General features: G+C 35.9%; 1 protein-coding gene across 2 annotated transcripts in view; it reads left to right on the top strand.

The window, feature by feature from the left end:
* Positions 1–7,722: 7,722 nt before the first annotated feature.
* LOC110445678 overlaps positions 7,723–22,580 on the top strand; it is a 56,649-nt gene continuing 41,791 nt past the window's right edge. The window contains exons 1-2 of one of the 2 annotated variants that reach the window (XM_021490427.1): positions 7,723–7,790; positions 8,062–8,261. The gene's annotated coding sequence lies outside the window, so the exon portion shown is untranslated. Of the gene's footprint in view, positions 8,262–22,580 lie in introns of both variants that reach the window. The other variant, XM_021490426.1, reaches the window with a different exon arrangement.

Below are 22,580 nucleotides of genomic sequence, written 5' to 3'. Positions count from 1 at the left end.
TCCGGTGTTTGGTCGGCTTTGTTTTTCACAGATAGTGCGATGAGCAAGCATCTTTCTTCATCAGAATTGATAGATTTTTTCTCAAAATTCAAGCGCAAAAACGGTTGTTTGTCCTAATTTGACAGTTTTTCAAGGTGAGAATTAAACTCTCTTTCGATGTAAACCACTCCCCAGCAACTTTCAAGTGTTATTTATTACAAATTAGGTATTAAGGAAGTCAAACTTAAACTGCATCATTCAAATAATGGCTAAAATAGGATCTAGTATGTAAATATCTAGGACATTTCGGCCCAAACTACATTTCGCACATATCTGGATGGCGTAAACAGATCAATAGAGACTAGTCAACAACAATAGACACACGGTAATTAAGTCATCAATGTATCAACAAAACATTGTAATGAACTGTAGGTTGATGTATGTCACCTAATCTTACACAGACGGATGCGTGGTCAGAGCTCAAACCACAGGTTAGATATTCACACGCCAGACATCGCTCCAGTTTTACTAAGGAGTGCTTTAAATCTCACGCTACTAACACAAAGCTATATGAAACAAAGAAAGTTATAGTAAGATACTTTGTAAAGTTTGTATTTTGATAATAAAACGTAACATCGTACATTGGCATAGTTGAAAAAAAAATATGTATTGGTTTAGTAATAAAATAATAAGTTTTGGTAACAATAAACGTTGTTATAATAACAAAATCCATGGTGACAGTATCACAATGCCAAGGTAACTAAATGCATGCTATTCTATTATTCGTTTTAAAAATATAACCCATCATTTCAATTATTTTGAAGTTTGATTAAAGCTGTGTTTATCAATTTTCACCTGTTAGATGGCAATGGCTTGCAATTTATGATACACAAAACTCATAATCTTACCACCTGTCTGCTAAAACAATATTTTTTTCGAGATCTCGCATTTAACGTCCTGTTTTAAAGAATGAAATAACAAAATTAATCAGTTAACATACTGGAATAAAGGACAAAGTAACAAAATACACCGGTAAACGGCCTGTTATAGAGAAAAAGGTAACAAAATACACCGGTAAACCGGTACAGCTTAATATAGAGAACGAAACATGAACACAATACAGTATGGTAGAAAGAACAAAGAGTACACACACTGAAGTTATTACCCCGATATTGTGTTAAGAGAGAAAATAGCATTATATAGTGCTGTAGCACGTTGTTAAACAAACCTTATACAGGGAACATAGTAATGGACTAACAGCCTTGTTGATTGCGACGTATCAAAATTGGCAATATTGTTACATGAACTATGCTATGATACATTTTAGGTATAATCTCCCTAACTATGCGTGCACGAGGAAATCAATTGAAGACCCATTTTCTGGCATTGTTTTAGCTTGAAACCAGATATTTTGTGATTCAGAAGTTATTGGTATTTTGAGATTTAAATAGTCTCATTTATGACGAGAAACGGTAAAAACGTATTGGCATGATGAAATAAACAAATTGCGTTGGGACAATTTGTGGATCACATGAAGTCAGTTATGCTTCACTTCACAATAAATAGCTTGGCTAATTTCATCCTGGTTTATATCATACAACAATGGATATGTGTTGAGCCTCCAGTTAACCTTTACCAACACTCTCAGCGGACACTTACGAAATCGATTTTATAACAAAAAGGTTCAAGCGTTATTTTAACCATGATGATTTAATTTTGAAAAGGACTTCGTGAAATTGGCTAGACTAAATTCCATGAAGTCAGGCTCGTCCATGCAGAATCCAAATTTGGGTTGGCACCAAAATGATGCAAAATCAAACGTGCATAAATGCCTACTCTTTTTTACTTGTTGGTTTAGCGAGCTGGCGTCGCAGTACGGAAGTACATGAAAGGACCACGTCTTCAGACACATTTCCGGTCGATAAAATTACGCAATGTAGCACTTCTAAAAAGGAACGAAACGTACTTGTGGAATTTAATTTCGATCATTTTCACTCAGCTACGGCTCGATAGAACGCACATCAGTTAAAGCCTTTGTACTTTGTTGTCTAAATCGAAAGATTGGTAGCAAGCGACATGCTCGATCGAGGCGTTCAGGTTTATATGAATAGGATATCATTTTATTCACAATTTTGGTTTTTGGAGAATTAATCTAAGGAATTTGAAACATAAAATATGTGCCGGTGAAATGGGTTTTTTCTTTTTTCTTAAACTACAAAACAATAGAATAACAATATAATTAGTTTTCAGATTTCTTCAACGTTCATATCGAAGATATCATTTTTGTGTCTACTAAAATGTTAATTCATGGACTTTAATGGATGACTATAACATTTATCATAGTAACGAGTTTAGAAATATAATGAGTATTTTATTGATTGTTAGAGGTAATTGTTTTACCTGTTTATTCACCAAGTAAAATAAGTAATTTTACTGAACGTAGCATGTCACAGTTTTTTCATAAATTGTAGATGACTTTATGCCCGATTGCAATATCACATATTCAACTGAGACTACTTGTGTCATCCACAAGGTAGCGCAAACACAGCCTTCGACCCCCGGGGTGCAGAGAGCGTACCACTTGTTTTTTCGAGGATGAGTACTGCTGTATTTCACTGTAATTTACCACTGACAGAGACTTCAAAATACAAGCCTTGGTTTGTTAAATGTCTCATCTAACGAAAGGCAAGATAACAGTTTCATAGACGACACATGTTTCTCTTGTCATTTCAAATCTGCTGGTTTTGTTAACAACTTAAATGCGTGTAATAAGATTCAGTTTAAGAACATGAAAAATGAAATCGAAAAATTATACGAGACTAATGTCTGATAGAAATTTCATGGACGAGAATACACATACATGCTATGACATTAATTTGGCTTATGACACAAGTAAACACACATTCAACATAACTTGTACCAAAATGACCTACAAAACACACACACACATCACGTGTACAGTACTTGTGACACCACTGCCCGGCCGGAGCCCAGATGACGGAGAAAGGCTATTCGGGCTGGCCGGGTAGATGATAGCGACATTGTTTGTACCCTGCGTTTGACCAATTAGTCTGATAAGAGGTGGGGAAGTAAATCTGTATCCGTCCCATTCAGGTTTGTTTATGCGAAGCTTTTAACACTTTTAGAATCTTACAATCATCCCAATCTTCCAGATAATTCTATTTTGTGTCAGTTTTATCTGCTACAACGAGTATAGTACGTTAAACCGTCAGTGTTATACCTTAAATAATGCAGGTGTTTATTGGGAATGTCCAGACATACGCTGTATATTCATATATATATATACAGAAAATGTGATGGAATCTTGGTATTGACTGAAACTTTATGTGTATAAAAAAGAATATCACATAACTAATCTGTAAAATATATGTATTTAACAGCAAAATAATACTATATAAATAACGTATGAAGGGTTAATGTTAAAAATAGAGTAAATAAAAATTTATAATAGATATGTTATTATACATAATATATTAGTTCATAATAATGTATAAATCATAGCTCTAAATAATGGAGTATTTCATAAAATAATCATAAAAAATATATGTATTGTATTAAAGGATAATGTATAAAGGATAGCTATAAACAAGAGAGTGGTAGATAAAAATGTATTAAAGATATGTATTCTATTTCATAATATGGTATAAATGATGGGTTAAACAATAGTGTAGTAGGTAAACAATGTAAAAAAGGCCGATACATGTAACTGGTATATTACTACGTAAATACTTTAACCAACAAAAGACAATGTATATAGTCTAGGCGTATTTCGAAACGTAGAATGAGGGATTTAGGATTGAGAAGAGTAGAAGGAAAAGATATTTTGTAGAGTGACCATGATGTTGAAAATATGTTTCATTGGTGTATCACGTGCTAGATCTCACTGTCCAGTACCCTTCAGTTCCAATATCGGCTGACTTGCTCCCAAATGGTTTATTGTTCTACGTTATCTGGTGTCTTGTTCTATTTTACGACATGAAAATTTAGAGATTTATCAGTCCCGATTGAGAATCAGTTATGTCTAATAATAGTCTGCGTTCACGTGGAAACATGTTCTTACGTCAGACATACGTCTCTACACATCCAAACAACCATTGCAATTCTGTAAAACCATAACCTTGGCTTAATGCACTATTTGATAACCAAAAATTACTTTTTGTTTGCATTGTTTATAAGATTAACTTGGATTTTACTTGGTGTTTTCCTTCATCCTTTGTAAGCATCAGCATGTTCTGGTCGCGAGGGAATTGCAGCCAGTAAAGGTATAACTTCCTCCAAACACGAGTACACACCGGGACACAACGGACGTAATGGGCATGGCACAAACTTGGATATTTACGTATGTGTAGAGTGTTTAACTTTTTAATACCAAGATCCAGGTGTTTTTTCTCCGTACATTACAGATGTTAGGCATATTTACCTGTCCTATCCGTGTGCTGTTTGGCGATTCAACCATTCTTGCGGCTCTGACAACGAGCTGTATGGCCACACATGGGGCTTGCTTCATAGTGTTATATATAAAAGCAAAAACATGCTTTTAAGAAGTTTTGTTCGCTTAAACTCAAATCTATATCGTTGACTTTGAAGTGTGCGACAAAAAGGTTCGTATTTTCACCACAGACCAAAACTTCATTCCTTTGTACAACGTTTAAATGAGCGGTTTTGAAGAATCATTCACGCGTTCATATTGAATTCAAATACAATAATGAATAAATAGTTTATTATCATATATGAACAGAAAATTGATATCTGATTTTGTAGATTTTTTTCTTTTAAATGTAATGAACACATTTAATTTTCATTCCGTTTAAGATGAGAAAATTATAGATTGACTGTTTTGAAAAAATGTTTATCAGGTTTTCAAATGTGTGATAGCTGTTATCTAACATAGCGTTATAATTTATACTACTGTTTGTGAAATAACGACATATCCTCCACTGAAATGCTAATTGCACACTGGGAAAGGATTAAATTGTGTTTTTGTCGTTACAATAAATTGATTGCAGCCTAAAATGAATATTTGTTTTGTATTTAAGCTCACAAGGCTATATTTCTGTCTAATACTGAAATGAAATGCTGATACAGGTACATACATACACAAATACTATCATTTTTTCATCTCTGTATTTTTCACGACACACTGATTAAATACTAATTTTTCATCAGTAATTTCCTGTTCTCTTTTAAATCGATTTGGAATTTATTATTTGATAGAATTCTGGTGTATATTTTGTAATAGGACAGAATAATGTAACTAAAGTTGTACAGATGAGACATGGTAGGCCTAATAAGGTAGGATCATGAAAAAGTTGTACAGAATAGGACATGGTCGGCCTAATAAGGTAGGATCATGAAAAAGTTGTACAGAATAGGACAGGATCGGCGTAATACGGTAGGTTAGGGCTAGATTTGTACAGAATAGGACAGGGTTGGAGTAATTAGGTAGGATAGGGCTAGATTTGTACAGAATAGGAGAGTATCGGAGAATTCAAATAAGAACTCGTCTATTTTGTTCACTTTATTTGAAAGTCACAAATGATAGGACAATCTGAAATGCAATAAAGCACATGGTGTATTACATATGTCTATATATTATTCTCTATATCCCAAGTCTTTGTTATGTCTCTACTGAAATAACTATATAAAGTGAAGGACTGATTAGAATGTACATAATTAAAGTTGTTTAAACTGTTCTGTCAAACACTGGAGACTTAGTCACTAAATAGTCTATATATTGAGGATTTTCTGGCACTTATATGGTAGGCATATCATAGTCGCCGGAGTCTTGCCAAGCACATCTTTTTCGGTGCGTGTGGATCCCAAGTGGCAGTCGCTGGGTATTGTATCACTCTCATCCGTCAATGTTGTCCCATCAGAACTCGTCTATTTTTATCACTTTATTTGTAAGTCACAAATGATGGGACAATCTGAAATGCAATAAAGTACAAGTTGTATTACAAATGTCTATATTATTCTCTAGTCATAAGGTATAGGATAGGGCTAGATTTGTACAGAATAGGACAGGATCGGCCTCATAAGGTAGGATAGGGCTAGATATGTATAAAATTGGACAGTTTGGGAGTAATAAGGTAGGATAGGGCTAGATTTGTACAGAATAGGACAGGATCGGCCTTATAAGGTAGGATAGGGCTAGATTTGTGCAGAATATCACATGATCGGATAATAATGTAGGATAGGGCTAGATTTGAATAGAATAGGACAGGAACGGCCTTATAAGGTAGGATAGTAGGGCTAGATTTGTATAGAATTGGACAGTTTGGGAGTAATAAGGTAGGAAAGGGCTAGATTTGTACAGAATAGGACAGGATCGGATAATAATGTAGGATAGGGCTAGATTTGAATAGAATTGGACAGTTTAGGAGTAATAAGGTAGGATAGGGCTAGATTTGTACAGAATATCACAGGATCAAAATAATAAGGTAGGATAGGGCTAGATTTGAGCAGAATAGGACAGGATCGGATAATAATGTAGGATAGGGCTAGATTTGAATAGAATAGGACAAGAACGGCCTTATAAGGTAGGATAGTAGGGCTAGATTTGTATAGAATTGGACAGTTTGGGAGTAATAAGGAAGGATAGGGCTAGATTTGTACAGAATATCACAGGATCAAAATAATAAGGTAGGATAGGGCTAGATTTGTGCAGAATAGGACAGGATCGGATAATAATGTAGGATAGGGCTAGATTTGTATAGAATAAGACAAGATCGGAGTAATAGGGTAGGATAGGGCTAGATTTGTACAGAATAGGACAGGATCGGGTAATAATGTAGGATAGGGCTAGATTTGAATAGAATTGGACAGGAACGGCCTGATAAGGTAGGATAGTAGGGTTAGATTTGTATAGAATATCACAGGATCAAAATAATAAGGTAGGATAGGGCTAGATTTGTGCAGAATAGGACAGGATCGGATAATAATGTAGGATAGGGCTAGATTTGTATAGAATAAGACAAGATCGGAGTAATAGGGTAGGATAGGGCTAGATTTGTACAGAATTGAACAGGAACGGAGTAATAAGGTAGGATAGGGCTAGATGTGTACAAAATAGGACAGGATCGGATTAAATTTGTACCATGATATGTTTGGTTCATTCTTAGCATACCAAACTCAAGGTGAACGTCAGTAGGTATAAAGTTCGAGAGGGTATAAGACTAAAGTTAAGACTGAAGTTGTTTGAGTTATTTCTTTACCTTCCAAGTGCCAACAGGTAGCAATATTTACTGTAGTAGATATCAGTTACATATACACGGTTTTTCGTGTTGCTTTTCATTACAATTGCACATCTGCCTTCATCCTATTGATGTATTCTGTTGACTCGCATGAAAAGGGACACCTGAATAACATGTTGTTATCAGTTGCAAAAATTCCTACGAATCAACAAGATTTCAAAGGCTTCTGACATTTTATACACACACACCGTATAAACGGTTACTCGATCCCTTGATTTTTCGCTCTGCGTCAATGCCCACCCACCATTTTGTTAGACATGGTTTAACAATTATACCTGCTGCCCGTTTGAGCCCATATTTATATTATAACCACTACACAAAACAACTTGCATATTGAACAGCACTGTTAAGTTTAAAGCGTCTTGACATTTAAAATCATTGAATGGAAAATAAGGCCCCATTAAATTCTTTCAAAATGTTTTTTCCCTTCTGTTTGCTTTATGTTCAGTTTCCACAACAGAGAGCACTGTAATAGCCGGGATATTCGACCCGTGGGACACAGATTATGAACTTCATACACGTAAACATACATTGCAGGTATATCATTTTTATCGTGGGAATTATACTTAGGAATCACGATAAATTTTAATCCGGGGAAAGTGTTAATGAATCGAATTTAAGGAGTTGTACCTTTTCGTGATTTAAAGTGTCGTCTGCAAACATGTGAAAGCAGCAGAGTGCATTTAATTGCTTTACATGAAATATGACTACATATTCTGCATATTAAACGTGTCGGTTACTTGTGAACTAGTTTGGGTATTTAAATACTTTTAAAGATTATCGTTACATTTGAGGTAATATTATACAGCAGACGACACCGAGGGCTTCGTTAACACACGAAGAAGAGATGCGGGGCGAAGATGGTGTCTGTCCATGTACTAGTTGCCGAATCGTTTTGGATTAAAGGACAAGCTATCGATTTCAATTTGGAGGAAAACAACGACTTTTAGGAAAACGATCAGAATGACAAACTATGTTAATCACCATAGTGGTCTTGCAGGAAGACAGGTATGGTTTTAACTACGTCATTTATTACCGCCATCGTTTCGTTTTATTGTTGTCTGTATAGGTAGACATTGTGAGCGGCCCATAACAAGTGCTAAACATATTGATCTTCTTTACATTAGTTTTTAGCATGCCCGTCTGTGAACTTGTGCATTGTATAGAAACCAGGGAGTAAAAATATCGATGTGAGGGTATACCTCGTGACAAGAATGGGGAACGTTACTGAGAGCAGACGACACTGTTTCTGTAATCATCCATCTTAGTCACCCTTATTCTCCGTAACACTACTCTCGTATATCCTATGTCTCGCTCAATATCACTCCAGGTCGATTTTTAATGTAAAACTAGCACGTAGACAAAAACCTTAAGCATTGTATAACACAGATTATTTGAAAAGTAGATTTTTATTTTATTTTCATTAAATTATGGTTGAGTTCCATAGACTAAAATTCTGGTGCAAGTAGTACGTTGAGATCGATAGACTAAAATATTGAATATACTAGTTGCATTGATTAATTATTATATTGTTAATATGTACAGTAGCATACTGTGCCTAGTACGTGGATATGACAAGTAATAGTGTAGCAGTAGTACAATCAGAACATATACTTTCATATGTCAGAAGATTCAAACATTTACGTGTACATCACAATACTAATGTCCGACAATTTTAGAAGTTCTAGTGTGCTTGGTTTGTTTAAATCTCTGTTAAAAAATCTCTCTCATACTTTGGTTTTCATCAAAGGTTATTTTCCACGTTTTTTTATATCCTTCTTTCATCAAATGACTGCCGTGTACCAACGTGATCAGTTACGTAATGTGTCAAAAAAATCTGATATATCTCAGATTAAAATGCTTGCCCATTTAGGTTTTTAAATTTCAATTCACACACGTAGCGAATATCAATACTTCATTTAAAACCTGAATACTTTTGAATGCTTTACTTTATAAAACCACTTGATAGAGACGAATGCAGAATATTCGCAATGCATAAATTAGTGGGGTGTTATGGAATTTTTAGAAAATTAAACGTGTATAAAATCGTCAAGTGCATTCTTTTCATGGTGATATTGTCGATACCCCGCAACCACCGGATTATTATAATAAGGTTTTAACCGGATAATCCTTTGTAGTTCAAATTTTATATCTTTTATAAAATACGCCATGCATGTATTATGTAGATTCAAAGATTCATATTGTATTACTATGTATATGCCACTATACTTAATATTGTGTGTCTATTTGCATTCATTACATACTTTAACGATATCACGCCAACTAGAGAATACAATAACGCATCTCCGACGATTAACCAAGCGTGACGCGCCTTCATTCTCCTACTATGAGAGCGTTTTTTTCCCACAGAAAGACGAATGGCGATACAAATATCAAGCTGTAAACTATTTGAAGAAAACCTTTTGAAAACTACGTCAAAGACCAATATGATATATGCTGTGTATTTTTTTTAATAATGGTAGAGGTTTTGGTTGACAACATCTTTCCCAACAGCATTGATATTCAAACTAAATATATCCCTTTGCTGGCCTACTGCATTTATTTAAGAGTATATCACGATTTGTGACAAAGAACTTGTCAAGTCCTTTTATTTCACTTTTGGATATAATGACGATGTACTGTCTTTAAATAATAATGAACAATTTAAGACACTATATAGTCTGCTATATCGGCCGTTGACCTCTATCTTTCCTTACAACATAACCAATAGCGACGGCTTACTACTAAGCTGTTCACTAAGCGTGAAGGTTTAAATGTTCCGATTGCGACCTTTCCCTTTCTTGATAGCACCATCCCGGGTTAGGCATCTGCGATGTTAATATGACGAAGTTGATTCGGCATTCAAGAGCTTGCTCGGAATATCACATTTCCATTGAAGATGTCGAGGGCAGACGAACAAACTAACAAAACATGATTTCGAGCGATGCAGGTTGATAAAGACTACTGCACGGGAAAGTTTTATGGTCGGCATCACGATCTTATTTGGAAAAAAAATCTTCTTATACGAAGGTCGATGTTCTATAGTCTGCTCATTAGTGTGCCTAGTTGTCTCTACCCCGGTTCTCACTTTGAGCCCGTGACATTACTTGGATTTTATCTATGATTACATAGCGGGTGCCTGTGATTAAACAGAAGAAACTTACCCTTCTGAAACATATGGTCTTAATGTTTGTGTTATTCAAGGCTTTTCAAAATTATCATATTTGAGCTAAGAATACGGTTTTGTTTCCTATTTTGATTGGATACGGAATACATTCCTTGCAATGTCATGTACTGAAATACTTGTGTAAATGCACGTGGAATTCATCAACCTGCCTCTCTCAACAACCTAGGTGGCAAGTTTGTCTTTGAAAGGTAGATTGTATAGATATTTACAGGAACGACTCGCAAGTGAAATACATTGAGCTATGGCTTGTGAATATGTTAGTAAACGTCAAACAACAAGCCCACAAGACAAAAGGAAGTAGACAGTGTTTATGTAACACTTCACACCTCTCAGAGTCAATATAGCATGTAACAAACGTTTGGTGCGGAAGCACTGATGTATCACAAAGAGAAGTTTTACGATATCCATAAAGCCAGGCACACGGATGTTGGACATTTCAAAATGGCAACTGTTTCCAAATGTGGAGATGTATTACATGGATCGATACTAGTATTATCTGTTGGTTATGGATCAACACAGAACTTAAATAAAAAAAGTGCTCAATATGCACTTGCATCTTTAATTGAATCCTTGATTATGACAGAATTCGGAATTATTAATCACATTTGATTTAAGGCAATTCAAATTGCCTTTTGTCCACCACTAAGCCCACATCCTCAAAGCATACACTATAGGTTTTTATTTATTAGTACAAACAGTGAAGTACACATTAAGCATGAACTGATATAATATGATGACTTGAAAAGTCACGTCACGTATCTACTTTACCTACACACTTTTAAGTATCAAAGTCCATGAATACGTGTAACTCAAATATGGTCACAAGGAATATGTGGCTGAACTATAAAAAGACTTAGAAGCTTAAGTAAAAAACGAGGACAGTGAAGAGATAAACGGTTCTAAAATATCCAATGACATCCATTTGAAATCATGGGACTTGTCAGCAGATCATTTTGTTTCATTAATTTCTCTGATTAAAAGAATCGAGATTCATGTATTGCAAGAGCCACGCAGTACATCATGTTGTGGAATACAGCAAGCCAAGTATCTTAGGGTGTCCCCAACATGGCAGGCAGGGGGAAATCGCCAACTTCTTACAGCCTAGATCAAATTGGGATACAAAAGCGATATCAATTACACTCGAAATATAACGGATTGTTTACTGAAAAATACCAACAGACATATAAAACTAAATAATTACTATTGGTGACATACGAATAACATTACTCACAAATACAAATTAACTGTTGTACAGTGTTAAACTGAGATGTGTACAGCAGCAGCATGACGCTGGGTATGTATAGTAAGTACAAATTGATGCATGCAATTAAAATACTATTATGTCTACTTGTCCGTGGATACTATATATTACTAATGGATAGATACATATGTATGCATGCACATGTACATAGATGGGGAAAAGCCCTCCCGTGTGAGGCTATTTTTTGTAATTTTTGTGTGAATCCAGGGGCTCCAAACCCTGGCATCCCCCCAGAAAGATGTTATGCGAGTAAACAAATAATTTAAGCTGAAATTTAACTCCATACATGTAATTAGTCCCCCACTGGTCCTGTCTGAGGTAAGTATAGGTTTGCACTCCGTCCGTGCTTAACTTCGTCCAGGATATATATCAAATGCCCAGTTCTATGCTGCCGATAAAATCAGCTTTTATGTCCTTGTTTATACAGCGTCATGTCCTTTTGGTGTTTATTATTTACATAGATATATGTGTAGAGGTTGAAGACTGTTGATTGCTCGTAATTCTTTGCCTTGTTTAAAATAAGTGCAGACAAAAATATAAAATGAATACCGCAGAGTCGATATAACTAGGGCAAAATTTGAACAAGGGAAAAAATACAAAGAGACGACTGGAAAGTACAGGGAGAAAGGAGTAGTTGTTCAAGAAGGAAAGGCGTCTTATACTTCATCAACGACATCTGCCATGTAATTATATGCCAAATCCAAGTAATGGCATGCCTCTTAGCGAGAACTTTGGTAGTAACAATGGGTAGTAAAACAATTTACTCCCCTTTGTTAATACATTAATCACTTATGATCACAATCAACAACATCAATCTGCATATCGCAAAAAACATATTTCCCAGTGAGATCACGATAGTGACCAAAACAATTGTCCATGGTCTTCATCAATCTGCATATTTCGAAAACATATGCTGTAAGGTTGTCCGTCATCAGTCGGCATCTATCACGGAAGTCATTTATCAATCTAGGTTAGCAATATTGACCGAGGACGCAAGCTCTTGAAAACCAAATAAACTGCGACACTTAAAGGCTGTGAAAGCTTGGATGTTACTAACAAGAAAGGGAAGTTCACGATAGGAAAATCGTCCTATCAATTATACAACTAAGTATTAAGCCGTCCCTGTGTGTCATGTTGTAAGTGAACATCGAGGAAAGCGGCTGAAATACATGAGTCTGTAGTGTCCTTGAATTGAGGCCGAGGAGGATAAATACTATCGACGTAGTCAATAAATGTCTGGTATCAATAAATTTAGCCTCATATGGAAACAACAACAAGTGGGACAGGAGAAGGGCTTATTTAGTTCCCATAGGAACGCCTACAGTCTGCTGTAAAATCTTACCATCAAACTCAACAAATATATTGTCAATTTGGAACTCAATCATTCTCACAATTTCATCCAGTGTATTTTTGTTTTGGCTTTTGTTGTGCATTTCACAAAATATGCTCCAAAATAATTTACGACCATAGGTTTATATCTCAGTTTGCCTTTGTTGTGTTCGGTTCTTAGACAGAGGTTTGTGAGAGGTTAAGCCAGGCACCATCCTTTTTAATGCTCATATATATTAGATGCTTTATCTGTATTTATTTGCTATTATATTACCAGATTGAAATTATGTGTTTCTTTTTCTTTTGTTGTTTCCTCCGTTTTAGCTTTATTTCTGTCTGTCTGGACATCAGCCGTTTACCGGTACCCGTTTTTGTTTCAATTACCGTTCGACCTGTAGGACCGTTTGTGGTTATTGTAACAAAATTACCTTATTATTTCCTGATATTTTTGGGCTATAAATCTCCATTCCTTCCTTTTTCCTAGTTCCTACTGCATCAAAGACTTCTTAATATTTACCCTTGTAGTCCCATTTGACCTTTTAGACGGTGGGTCTGTCGATAAATACATTCTTAACATTTATCATGCAATCTTTGTACTACTTTGTTGCCGCACACTTCCATTATTTGACCAATTTATTACCATTTGACTTTGTCTAACCCTTTTATGACGATGGCCTGTTAGATCGAATTACTCAATTTATCAACCAACCAGTTTAATGACAGTCATTTGGTTACGTCTGCAGATATGCACCAACCAGGGTTTCACAATCCTGAGGTTAGCAGAGGTTTCTGCTTACCGCTTCTGAAAACGTCAAAGTTAATAATCGTATGATTCAGCAGAGACGTACATTTCTAACCGTTTAGTAGGAAACATTTTAAGAACTGGTGAAATTTCGAACAAGTTTCAGGAATCAAATCAACACATTACTTAAGTCTAAGTGCCTTCTGCCAAGGACTACGGGTGGGACGGAATATATTCGTATTACCGCATGACCGAGACAAGCACAACAGCAAGGTAGTAGTGTCGAAGGCGTCGGCATCAGGTCAATATGGTGAAGTAATTACATTGGTTAAGATGACGTAGAGCGTTGAAACCAGAATCTGGTTAAAGATAATAACGAAACGACGGGATTTAATGTAATCGATCCACGCTAATCAATCCACCACTAACCCGGTTGTCTCACTATTCAGCCTATGTTAAAAGGAGATCCATCCCCTCCCCCATGCAATCTACATTTTTTTCTAAACATTCTTTATACAAAATTGTTTTAGGATATCAGCCATCTCACAAACAAGTAAAAAAAGGTATAGCGTCATTCAAGTACAGAACAGGAAACACTATTGCAACTGTTTTGACAGTTGAAGCTACTCATGTCTCTTGATTTCACAGACTTTTGATACTCATTTCTATTTCCTTTGTCGTAGAATTTCCGTTGGTGAAATATCAGGTATCTATTAAAGAATATTTTATTTGTTTAAACAATACAGAAGTAACATAAAACTGTATCACCCAAATGCAGTTTAGGACAGATTTTTATGTAGTTATGTTTTGTGAAGCTGATTGTACGATATACAGTTACTGTATGTCTATCATGGTAATATCATTTTCGTCAGACCTGCAGCTACTCTACGAGAGCTAAACCCGTTGTTCACGTAGTGATGTCTGATAGTGTCGTGTTCCCCCATGCCTAAGTAGCATGATGGAAGTATTCTTGATAGCCCCATGTATGTTACGTCTTTTATATCATCTATTTTCTGTCCGGGTTTACATGGATTATGATTTTACTGTCTTTTTTTAATCAAACCAATTACTGTAATCCTCATCTAAAACGTTAAGAAACATGTCACAGCAATCTCTGTTATTGTTTGTCCGACGTCATCTCCGTAAGGTGCACACCGCATCCAATCTGTATATAACGCAAACTTTCATTGGATAATGGTGTTGCGTAACAGCCTATCAAATGTTATCACATGATGTTTTTAGCAAAGCTGTTTGCCATTGCCAGGTAAAATGTTAGTTTGATAAACTATCCACTGGATGTTAGTTTTCCCGCAGAAGGTTTTCATTTAAAATCCGTTTAAGGAATATTCTGATAGGAGTATTCAAACAAAGATGAAAGGAAGATATACTTAAATAAATCATTAGATATAAAAAAGAAACGGGGTTACAGCAGTAAAGTGCATGTGACGTTACATCAACGCAACACAGGCAATGCCTATCGCATTCTGCATTTTTATGTAAATCTATTTTAGAACAGGCTTATACGGGTTTGTGTGAAGTGCTAGACTGAATGCAATTTAATCAAAGAAAGACAAGAGAGGCCCTAGAAGTAAAGGAGAATACAAAAGTATAGATTGAAACGCTTGTACATGTAGTCTCACATGATAACATATATAAAATATACAAATTGAAAACTATACTGAACAAAAAAAGAAACGCACAATTAAATTATGCAATCAATAGCCTATGATATTTTGGAAAATTTGTACAAAATTTTATATCAATATGAAGGGACAAGTCTACTCTTTACAATACTGTAGAAGAAAAGTATGTGTGACGTCACTCGTGTCATCAGTAGTTTACCCGCGAAAAAAAAATGACACTTCAGTACCTGGTGTGGGCACCTTTTGCACGAATCCCTGCACGGATTCTCCTATGCATTGAATTCATGATAACATTTATTCGCCTTAAGGGAATGTTGTTCCATTCTTGTGTTAATGCTGCGATCAACTGGGCGCGGTTAGTTGGGGGGGTTTTGACGTTTCCTAATACGCCTGTCCAGCTCATCCCACAGATGCTCAATGGGAGACATGTCGGGGCTATATGGGGGCCATTCCAGAGGCTGAACGTTGTTTGCCGTGAGAAAATCACGACAGACTCTGGCAACATGCGGTCGAGCATTGTCTTGCTGGAAAATTAGGTTATGACGTCTGAGAAGTGGAAGGACATGTGGTTGGAGGATCTGGTCTCTGTATCGAACGGTATTGAGGTTTTGATCCAGGACCACTAAGGGGGATTTTACTCCATGGGAGATGCCTCCCGAAACCATTACAGAAGCCCCACCGAATATATCGCGTTCAACCACGCATGCGTCGGCGAAACGCTCACCGCGTCTGCGATATACCTTTTTTCTTCCGTCTGAGCGATACAGACAGAATCTAGACTCGTCGGTGAACATCACACGCCTCCATCGACGCATCCCAAACCTATTCGGGCCATGTTTGCGCATCCAGTCAAGACGCACTTGCCGACTCCGTGGTGTCAGAGGTGGCCCGACATAAGGTCGGCGCGCAATGATTCTCTCGGCACGCAAGCGGTTCCTGGCAGTTTGAGGACTAATGGGTCTGCCATGGGTACATAAGGTATGCGACGCAGTCTCTACAGCAGTCTTGAATCTGTTGCTCTAGTGCGACAATCGAATCGCCCTGTCTTGTCGTGCGGTCGTTACACACGTACGACCGCTCCTGGGACGATCGGAAACTAACCCAGTAGCACGGAACCGTGTACAGCGACGGTTAATTGTACACGGGCCAACACCAAACTGTCGTGCGACAGCAGTTTGGCTATGACCATCCATCAACATCGTTTCTTTTTTTATTCAGTATATATGGCACTCTAAGGATATCAAGGAGGGCAATTTTACACAAAGAGAATTTTACACAAACTTCACTTTGTTATATACTGCATGCTATAAATAGCAATATAAACGGTTCCGGAACGGGTCTTAATACATATGATTCCTCGCTCACTAATATGTTACTATGGTAGAAACATAATATGGAGAACTATGTGAGCAATTATTGCTGAAACAAGACTGCTTATCTTTCAAAATGAAATGAAAAACGAAATTTGAAGAATATAAAAACTTCAAAGGATCAAAACAGATAATTGGACAAACAATATCACACTGGACATGGAGAAAAATGCTCGTTCATTACTCGTTTTGTCTATAGTCGTGAACGTAAATTATCTAGGCTAGATTCGATAGAAATGATGAAAATAGCAAAATTACTTTATAACACCAAACCTTTTTAAAAACTATTTAATTATATTGGGAATACATTATATTGTACTTCATGGCAAATGTATGTAAACCATGAGCGTTTTAAGTACATGTAAATATGCAACCACGAGGTACCATCATGCAAATGAATCAATTCTTAACGTTCAAGATTCAATTTACTACCCCAAACCAAATAGCAGCAATGACGAGAGAAAAGTTAAATTGAACCAAAAATTCAAACACGATTTTGTCTGACAGGTTCATTTAAAACATTTAGTGGAAATTATTCTAATACATAGGTCTAAAAGAAATAAGTTTGTTTCGAAGATTCATCATCCGTCGTTTTGCCCGGAATGAAAAATTCAAAACATTGAACAATCTACATTTAGATTGCCTTTTAGTTATTGAAACTTCGGTTTTTAATACATTTTTACTTCTAAATGTGTTGCTACATCTGAAACGGATGTGTAGGCGAACCAAAGTTAAATGAGCCACTTTAAAACTTTTGCAAACTTAGTGTATCAATGATAGGTGCTCACTCTGTTCAATTGTTCGTAAACGTTTTATTTTTAGTAATCAATTTGAAACAGCAGAATTGTATATACTTGCCTTAATGAAGGAAATATGTCGTTTATCTGCATGCAGGCGATTGTTACAACTTCGTTGACCGACATTGAAGGAATATAGTGACAACTATTGGGGAGAATTGAGGCAACCCAAAGGGATAGACTTTAACGAAAAAGAAACGAGAATACTACATGTAATAGCAGTTTTGAATAAAAAAAATTGACGAAATCGATAAATCAAGATACGCTTAATTATACATATACGTTCAATATCTCATTATTGCTCTTTCCTTGTGGGATGCTATGGCAAAATGGTTAAGGCGTCTGACATTCTGCTTTCACTAGCTCTCCACCACTGGGTCGCGGGTTCGAGACCTACGTGGAGCACACGTCAGGTACCGACCTTAGGTCTGTTGTTTTACGCAGGCTTTCCTCCACCAACAAAACCTGGCACGTCATTAAATGACCAGAGCTGTAAATAGGACGTAAAACATAAACAAACCAAACCAATTTCTTGTCACCTCTTAAGGAAAGAAACTCCTATGGATATTACTGTTAAACCCATTATCGCGGTTCGTTTTTGATACTCCTATATGTTAGAAAGTGTGTGTTGATTACCACGTTCGCCTGTCTAATGAAAATTGTTCATAAATACTTCAGGCTACTGTTCTAATTCGAAGTCATTTTTTACGAGAGAATTGGCAACAGTCTGTACGTTACTCCGTTACATAGCTTATGCTATTTCAAACAAATGAAAATTAGAACAAATAAAGGAATAAATGAACACAAAAATCCTTACCGCTAATTCTTGTTATTATTTAAAACTGCATCTTTTCTAGTTTAAAACATATTAAGTCACCCCTAAAAAGAATCCTCCCCTATCTTACCACCGTCGCTAAAAAGAGATTCAAGCTAACGGCCTATTCAAAGTTACCCTTCTGGCAGACCTGACGATTACGATTACTTTAATTTCAAAATCATATAAGTGTCTGGCATTGCTGGACATAATAATTTATTGTGCGTCATTCCCGAAGAAACTTAACGTAATATGACTGTGTTTTCTGTAGAGCAATAGTTCCCTAGCTGAGGGCACCATACCTCTCCAGAAAACACTTTCAGAGAAATGTTTTCCGTGGGACAAGGCTATAATATATTAAGTATGTTACATTGCATTTGATAATTAGAACTTCTTAATTAAAAATCAACATCAACTCGTATCAACAGTTATTGAACATACCAAACGAGCGTCGTAGGTATAAACTAATTATACCACTTTATTGTCCTTCTATAAAAAGGTGGTGGTAATGCAAAGGTAATTGATGTGGCGTGAATTTTCGATAGTTGAACATTTTTAACACATAGCTGTTTCGGTTCGTTGACTTCTAATGAGTTTATCTGTTTCGTTTTCAATACCATACAAAATGTTTTACCTTAAAGTACAAATGAACATATGTGCGACTCATTTATTAAATTCACAAAAAATCATTCCTTGTCACTTTTTCGATGGCTTTTTTGTTGTCTCCCGATGATGGTGTATATGACGATTTACCGATTTCGTTTACTTTTGACGTGTTTGCATTCTTCATAATCAGATTTCCTATTTCAATTCATCTGTACAGTCGCCTAATGTTTGGATGTAATCGTGGAGAATAGACTGTTCTTTGGATGTTCCGGAATAAATCTTTGCTACTGATTAAACTGCTTCCGCAATAGGCTAGGCAAAAACAAATGGCCATAAAACATACCAATTAGTTTCTTCGAATAAAGATGGATATTGGTTCATTTGTTTCGTCTTTGCCAACGTTTACGAAGTAGTTGTTTATGATTTCGACTTCATTTTTCACTGTCGTTACATCAAAGTCGGTTTCTTTAATGCTAACTATTGTACATTAGGACCAAATGTATTTCAAGAATGTATTTGCTTTTTGTTGTAGTGACATATTCTTTGCAAAGTTGTACTCTGGACCAAATGCATTTCAAGAACGTTTTTCCTTTTTGTTAAAGTGACGAATTTGTAGTTGTACCCTTTATGTAAATATCTATTTCATGGCTTTTTTTTATTCCAATTAAATTCCCACTTCTTTTTTCCTCCTTTTCCGCTTCTGACAGCTTGTACTTCTTTCCTGTCAAGTGGGGTTATGTGGATAGACTTGTCGCTGTTGATCTTGCAGATCAGTGCATGTGCTTTAACGATATGATATTTGCGAAGAGTGTCACCGCCAATTTCTATTAAGGAAGAAGGCTTGACTACAGTTCTGTTCTCTCTAATTTTCCTGCAGTTGACATTACGGTAAAAGCAAATTCTGGCCAGGGTGATAACGTTTTCTCAGCATACATAGAGCGAAGTTCAGAGAGAGAGGGAGATGGTCGTAGAATATATGTTCTGGTTCATATTTAATCTCTGCTGACATTGCTTCCTCGATGGAAAAATGTTACGTCAAAAGTGTTTATTTGTTTGTTTTCCTTCTCTGTATCTCTGAAGTTTGATTGCGTGTTGAGGGAAGAGTCGAATTATTGTTTAGTCTAAGAATTTGGTTGGCAGATACATCGGTCCGATACAGATGCTGTGCTAGATGTCCAGGTAAATTCTAGGTAGCTGAATTCATCCATAACATACCTCATGCAAAACAAGACAATTGTCTGCGTCGCTATTCAGACGTCTGTAACGATGCTCACACAACAAATCTATACGTGTTACTGTTGTAATAAAACACTTCCAAACATGCACTTAGTTTTTTGCAATGTTGTTAACAATTCACATTTCTTTGTATTACTGCTGATTGATCGGCAGGTGCAATTGATAGCGCACCAGCATTTCACCATGACGACCGGTTTTCGATATCCTGATCGAATGTGAAAAGGTTTTGGTCACGTGCTCGGCTACGTGGGTTTGCTACGAGTACTCCTGTTTCCTTCTAATTTAAGTTCCCTTGCGCACTATCTTCCGGGCCATTAGGGGTGTTTACTGTAAGCTGATAAACTTGTTTAATTTCTGTTACAAAATATTATCTGCCTTCAGTAGTAATTGTTTTCTCATATGGAATATAAGTATATGTAACAGGAATGATAACTCTTTTTAGAGATTAGTTATACTTGTGTTTCATTGGAGTCATCTCCATTAAATTGTGTTTAATATGCTTATCTGATGAGTTTTTACTACATGGGCTTACCAGTACGTGTGTTAATGTGCACTCTTCAAATGTGTTCTCATTTACATAGTCCAAATTACTTCTCATGACAGATTCGCCAGTGTGAAATCTCTTTTTGAAAAGTGATGCATGTTGCAGTAATGTAGCATATACCCTTAATTCATAGTGGTCCATGATTTACTTACCTAGAGGTCAAGTAAATTAGTAACACGACTGCATTAGATTTTGATAAAAATAAAGAAAAAGTATGCAGTTGTGACTTGGTTTTCTTAAGAAACCGTCTATATTTGCATATTTTATATACTTATTCTATTTAGTTTTGTTATCTTACATGTGGTATCCATTATTGGATAATCGTGTACATCTCTCCATAAAAGCGATAATCCCGATGTCAAAGGTCGCGTTTAGATAAATGATCTCTAATAGTCTACATCAAGACTTACAGATGGCGCAATACATTATATATCCAAATCTTCATCTCAAATGGTTTGGGCGGCAGAAGTTGTTAATTTGTACAGAAATAAACACCTTTAAATCCATTTTTAATGGTTAATATTTACGCAGACTTTCCATCATTGGTTAAGGAGAGTAGAACTGATCATTAAGAATAAACGGGGTCGCTTTGACATTGGCTATGATAAGATAGGGGGAGGTTTCTCATCATTTATACCTAACAGGATTATGTTCAGGGAAGTGAAACTAATTCATTACTACATTGGCTGTATCTTGGTAAAAGGAACCTTTTCCAATAAAACAAACCGTGATTATGTCTTGGTAAGTGGAATCTCCTCAATAAGACATAACGAGAGTATGTATGGGTAAGTGGAATCTCCTCAATAAGACAACGAGATTATGTCGAGGTAGGTGGAATCTCCTCAATAAGACATAACGAGATTATGTATAGGTAAGTGGAATATCCTCAATTAGACATAACGAGATTATGTATAGGTAAGTGGAACCTCCTCAATAAGACATAACGAGATTATGTCGAGGTAGGTGGAATCTCCTCAATAAGACATAACGAGATTATGTATAGGTAAGTGGAATCTCCTCAATAAGACATAACAAGATTATGTCGAGGTAGGTGGAATCTCCTCAATAAGACATAACGAGATTATGTATAGGTAAGTGGAATATCCTCAATAAGACATAACGAGATTATGTATAGGTAAATGGAATATCCTCAATAAGACATAACGAGATTATGTCGAGGTAGGTGGAATCTCCTCAATAAGACACAACGAGATTATGTCGAGGTAGGTGGAATCTCCACAATAAGACATAACGAGATTATATCGAGCTAGGTGGAATCTCTCTTCATTAAGAAAAATATATTAAAATGTCTATGAAGATGGATTTCTTTTCATTGATACATAACAAAATGATATCCAGGTATGTGAATTCTTCTGATTAAGACATAGCAAGATTATTTAATGATATGTGAAACATTCTGATTAAGACCTAGCAAGATTATGTGTTACTTACTCGTTAAGACAAACAAGATAATGTAATGACAGACGAAGCCTTTTTATTTAGACATAACATGTTTATGTAATGATAGATGAAACCTTCTCATCAAAACATAGAGAGATTATGTCTAGGCAGGTGGAACGTCCTCAATAAGACATAACAAGATTATGTAATGAGAGAAGGCACCCTTTTGATAAGATATGACATGATTGTATAGATAGATTCAAACCTTCTTATTAAGGCATTACACCTGTACAATAATATGTCTATATATATATGAATTATGAAGCCTTCTCATTTAGACATACAAGATTGTCTCTAGGAAGACGAAACCTAATGCAAAAAGAAAGGAAATAAAGAT

Source organism: Mizuhopecten yessoensis, unplaced genomic scaffold (genome assembly GCF_002113885.1).
Source record: "Mizuhopecten yessoensis strain PY_sf001 unplaced genomic scaffold, ASM211388v2 scaffold2329, whole genome shotgun sequence".
Taxonomy (NCBI): domain Eukaryota; kingdom Metazoa; phylum Mollusca; class Bivalvia; order Pectinida; family Pectinidae; genus Mizuhopecten; species Mizuhopecten yessoensis.
The sequence above is the reverse complement of the archived record's forward strand: the minus strand, read 5'-3'. Positions and strand labels throughout refer to the sequence as shown.